The sequence below is a fragment of the Vipera berus genome, assembly GCF_964194415.1.
Source record: "Vipera berus genome assembly, chromosome: 1".
Taxonomy (NCBI): domain Eukaryota; kingdom Metazoa; phylum Chordata; class Lepidosauria; order Squamata; family Viperidae; genus Vipera; species Vipera berus.
Genome location: NC_138202.1, coordinates 339352165 through 339358164, shown reverse-complemented (window position 1 = coordinate 339358164; position 6000 = coordinate 339352165).

Genomic DNA, 6000 nt, shown 5'->3' with positions numbered 1-6000 from the left:
CTAGACACCGTGGAGATAAGATTGCACAGGTCCTGGCAACTTCTGTGTGTGGCAAGGCTCTGAGGTTTGCTTCTGCCTTGGGATGAAGAGAGCACTTCAAAGTGGGTTTTTCATCTAAGTAAGACTCATTGTCAATATTCACTGCAGCCAGCCAAGTGGTGTCAAGATTCCCTGGGTGAAATGCAGGTATGACCTCGGGTGTGGTTTCAGGCCTTCCGGTGAGCAAGTTCCTCTGAGGCAGGAGCTTAGCTCCTTGTGCAAAACACTGCTTCTGGGCTGCTTCCAGTTGTTGATGCAGCATACACCTATACTCGGATTCACTTTCTGGATGGAAAGCAGGTTTGCTGAGGAGTGAATTTTGGTCACTTGGTAGGGATTCAGAAGACAAGGAGTTCTGGTGGATTGAATTAGGCACCTCTTTCTTCTCCTTATATCTTCTTACTTCTTTGTTTTGCCGTAGGGAGCTTTTGCGAACATGGTGATGTTCTTTGATGTTCGTATTTGAGGTAGAAACTGGGGTCCAGGGAAGTGACTCATCTCCAGGAGAAAGAACAGGTTTGGAGGCCATTGCCTCCATCTCTTGGTGGAGCTGACAACGATACTCAGACTCAGTCTCCGGGTGGATGATAGGCCTTTTGGTTTCCTGGGTCAATTCATGTTTTGTTTGGAGGTTCCTCCTTAGATTGGTCTCTGTAGGTACAATATGCTGGCATACTGGTTCAGTCCATGTTAGGAGAGAGTTCTTTCTCTTCTCAGCCTCTGTGGAGAGAGAAGTTTGATGAAGTAACTCAGACCTTGGAGAGAGAGAATATTTGTGGACTGTGTCCATCTCTTGATGAAATGGCTTCATATAATCTGATTCACGTTCTGCATGGAAAGCACACTTATAATTGGGTTTCATTTCTGAATGATAAGAAGATATCATGACAGTTGGCACTGAAGATGCTTTGGACCTAGCTTCTGCTCCAGGAAAAGGTGTCTGAGTTGTTCTAGTCCACATCTCTAATTGAGGAGTCTCCTTTTTTGAAAAGAAGGTGTCCTGGTAAACAGTTTCTGTTTGAATACATTTATCTTTTGGACTGGGAACATGTTTACGGATTAATTTCTTTGGGGTTCGGGATGTATATTGCTGTCCCAGTTCAGTCACTAACTGAGAAGCATTCTTGGATGTTTGAGTCCATGCATCCTTTACGCTGTGACCAGGTTTTTCAAAGAATTGAGTGATTGATGGAAAGGAGTCATTCCACACTGGGATGAAAGGCATATATTTATTTTCCGTTTCAGATTTCTCTCCAGTTGATACAGATCGGAGCTTCTGGCATATCTCATCTCTTTGTGAATTCAGGCTTTGCTTCATTGCTATAAGCATACGACTAGCTGTCATTTTAACCTGCCCAGGTTGGATGGAGAATTTTCTATGAGACTCCATGATAGTTTGAGGAGATATGGTTCGGGCTGCTGACCTTCCTTGTTGTGGAGGGTTGGTTTCTCTTGGGGGTGAAGTGTTCTGGTTTAATTGGTTCCCTCGCCTTGAGGAAGTACTCTGAGGGAACTCAGTTCCTCGTTGGGGTGAGACATTTGACGGGACCTCCATCCCTTTGTATGGTGAGGCACTCCTGATGGTATTATTTCCTTTCTGAGGAGGAATCTTCTGTGCTGGATCATTTGGTTGCTGAAATGAAGAAATCTGAGAAAGCTCACTCTCTCTCCGTGAAGAAGGGCTTGAAGAAGTGGGGATCGATCCTCTTGGAGAAGACAGCCTTTGGGCAGCCTCACCACCCTTCTGAAAATTAGCAGTACCCTGCGAGACTTCACTCCCTCTCCGTGTGGAGGAACCTGTGGGACAAGATCTTCGGGGAGCTTCATTTAACCTTCCTCTTTGAGGATAAACATTCTGGGAAAATGTGCCCTGGGAAGCTTCATTTCCTCTGTGGGGAGAGGTGCTCCGATTGATGTCACTTCCTCTCTGGGGTGAAGCGGTTTTAGACATCTCCTTTCTTGGTGGAGAGAGAGGTGCCATTGGAGGGCTACTCCTTCGACGGGACTGTGGACTAAGGATCCATTCCCTCTGAGGCGAAACCGTCCTTGGAGGTTCATTATCATGATGGGAATATGGGCTTTGATATGGATCATAAGCTACTTTTGCTGGAATAACATAAGACATCTCACTTGCCAGGTGATCTTTTGTCATTTGATACTTTACATTGATCAATTTTCCTTAGATTCACCTTGAATTTCACACTAACCTTTTCCATTCTAACAGTGGGCCATTTCTGCCTTTCACAAAGCACTTGGTTCTTCTAATATGGCCCCTTTATTTCATCAGTTCTACACAAGCCCGGCAAGATCATAAAGCAGTGATGTCATTCTGTTAGACTATGACATCAACTATTCTCCACACCCACTGGAAACTTTCTAAGAGATCACACAATTCTACAGCTTCTAATTTTCAATGTTTTACTTTGTTCGTTTCTCCATTACATACCCATCCATATTTTTAAAATACCCAGTGTCTTATAAACTGTGAGAATTTAAAATTAAGATGACATTACCAAACAAGGTCCCACATCAGTGATAGACCTTCTCTGAAGCTATAGCACATATTGCCTCTGAAAATAAGAACACCCCAAAACTCATAAATCGCTTCAATTTGGCTAGTTCATCAAGCGTTTCAGCCCAGTGATGTTTTATTATATGTACTTTTTTATTTTATAAATTGCCTTGAGTCCATCAGAAATTGGCAGTATATAAATTTGTGATCAATTCAAATAGGTGGTGAAATGTATAATTAAAGACCCTAAAGAAGCAGAAAAGGGCACCATACATACTAGCTTGTTTACTGTGTTGTACCATAACTGTTCACAATTACAAGAGTAATGAAAAAGAAACTTTGTGACCTATCTTTGCATTTATGACCTTTGCAATTCTGTAAAACAAAGGAAAACTGAAGATCATACAGAGTCACAATTTCACTTAGCGACTGCTTTGCTTAATGACCAAGTTGCCAATTCCAATTACAGTTGCTGAGCGAGGACTATCTGTATGGTGTATGATTTATTCTTGGCCACTATGTACATTACTGTTGGGTTATTGTAAATGCTTTTACTTTGTTTTTAAATTTGTTCAACGCCCAGAATCATTTGTTGAGGTGGATGGCCATATAAATTGAATGTAAGAATGAACAAATGAATAACAAATTTGGAAGGGACTTTGAAGGTCTTCTTAACAGCAGATGTAGATATTTGTAGGGAGACCAGCAAGTGGGTGCCTAACATCTTTAACTTTTAGCTGAAGAGCCCATGGAATAAAAAATAAATGTCTCATGTCACATGATTGGATTCACATACCTACTGTAAATTGCACCACCTAGATCAGACATGTCAAACACAAGGCCCGGGGGCCAGATCCGGCCCGCGAAGTGGTTTCATGTGGCCCGCGAAGCCATCCTGGAAGCAATGAGGGAACGGCCCCCACTGCCTTGGCCCTGGCCCACAGACCCTCCTCCTGCCAGAGACCCTCAGATCTGTCCCACTCCTGCCCAGGCCCCCATAGGCACCCTTGATGCGAACGATGTAGAGCTGGCCATGCCCACCCAGTAGGCCATATGCACTCTAGCCATGCCCACCCAGTAGGCCACGCCCACCCAGGCCACACCCACCCGGCCCCCTGAGGGCAATCGCAATGCTGATGCGGCCCTCAATGAAATTGAGTTTGACACCCCTGACCTAGATAATCTTGGCTGATCTTAAGCTAAGCAGAACCTGGTTAGGATCAAGCTTGGATGGGAAACCAAGATATGTCAGAGCTGTAGACCAGACTAAGATGATGGAAAAACAACCAGAGAATGTAGCGGCAAATCTCTTTACTGACTGTTGCCAAGAAAATAACCCCAGGAGTCAGGATTAATTTATGAGGGTCTTTACTTAAATTCCACTTTCCAGCTATTGTTAGAAATTTGGTTCTTAGGCAAAACCTTTCTGAAACTGAAGATAAATTTTAAAATGTTGAAAGCAATTTTGCACTAGCTGCTAGTTTGCTTCAGTACAAGATGCTGGGGATCTTTCATATCCTACACTACATAGGTAAAGGTAAAGGTTCCCCCGCACATGTGTGCTAGTCGTTTCCGACTCTAGGGGCCGGTGCTCATCTCCGTTTCAAAGCCGAAGAGCCAGCGCTTGTCCGAGGACGTCTCCATGGTCATGTGACTGGCATGACTAGATGCCAAAGGCGCACAGAACGCTGCTACCTTCCCACCATAGTTGTCCCTATTTTTCTACTTGCATTTTTACGTGCTTTTGAACTGCTAGGTTGGCAGAAGCTGGGACAAGTAACAGGTGCTCACTCTGTTATGCGGCACTCGGGATTCGACCCGCCAAACTGCCGACCTTCTGATCGACAAGCTCAGCGTCCTAACCCACTGAGCCACTGCGTCCCTCTACACTATAGGGAGCCTGGTTATTTGAGGAACCACCTCTCACTGATTACATCTACCCATCTGGCAGGAGGAGCACGTTATAGGTTCTGTGTACTTATTTGATGGGACCCAGGAGGCGGCCTTTTTCTGGTGTGGCACCTACCCTTTGTAGCATGATTCCGCCCCAAGGTCAGAGTGGCCCTGACACTACTGACCTTCCAGAAGTTCCTTACAACCTGGTTTTGCCGTTGGCCCTGGGGATCCTATGGAAATACCAAGTCCACAAAATGGCTGTAAGATTGTGATTGCATTCTCCCATATTTTCTGTTTATACTTTTTGTTTTGTTCTAATAGTTCCAATAGTTTTTGCTCTATTTTAATCATGTGACCATAGAATATAAAAAAATACTGGAAGTCTTCTAGTCCAAACCCCTGCTCGAGCAGGAGATCTTATATTATTTCAGATGAATGGTTGTCTAGTCCCTTGTCAATCAGAAGGTCGGCAGTTTGGCGGGTCGAATCCCGAGTGCCACGTAGCAAAGTGAGCGCCTGTTACTCGTCCCAGCTTCTGCCAACCTAGCAGTTCAAAAGCACATAAAAATGCAAGTGGAAAAATAGGGACCACTCCGGTGGGAAGGTAACAGCGTTCTGTGCGCCTTTGGCGTCTAGTCATGTTGGCCATATGACCACGGAGACATCCTCGGACAAGCGCTGGCTCTTCAGCTTTGAAATGGAGATGAGCACCAGCCCCTAGAGTCGGAAACGAGTAGCACACATGTGTAGGGGAACCTTTACCTTTACCTAGTGATGGAGCACCTGTAATTTCTGAAGGCAAGCTATTCTATTGGTTGATTGCTCTTACTGTTAGGAAATTTCTTAGTTCTAGATTGCTTCTCTCTTTGGTTAATTTCCATCCATTGTTTCTTGTCTTGCCTTTTGGTACTTTGGAAAAGTTTGACACACACATCCTTGTCTCTGTAGGAGCCCCTCAAATATTGGAACACTATCATGTCTCCACTAGTTCTTCTTTTCATTAGACTAGACCACGGGTCGGCAACCCGCGGCTCCGGAGCCGCATGCGGCTCTTTGAGCCGTCTCCTGCGGCTCCCAGCCGCCCGGTGCGCGCGCACCTCTTTGAACGGGCAGTGGTGCGCGCGCACCTCTCCAAATGGAGAGTGGCACCGCCCGTTTGGAGAGGTGCGCGCGTACCTCCGCGCGAACGGGCAGAGATGCCGCTCTTTGAGGAAGCTGTAGCGGCCCGTCTCCGAAGCTGCCGCTTTCGGCAGCTTTGCAGACGGGCCGCTACAGCTTCCTCAAAGAGCAGCGCCCCTGCCCATTCTGAGAGGTGCGCGCGCACCTCTCCGAACGACCGGAGGTGCGCGCGCACCTCCCAAAACCTTTGGAGAGGTGCGCGCGTACCTCCGCGCGAACGGGCAGAGATGCCGCTCTTTGAGGAAGCTGTAGCGGCCCGTCTCCGAAGCTGCCGAAAGCGGCAGCTTTGCAGACGGGCCGCTACAGCTTCCTCAAAGAGCAGCGCCCCTGCCCATTCTGAGAGGTGCGCGCGCACCTCTCCGAACGACCGGAGG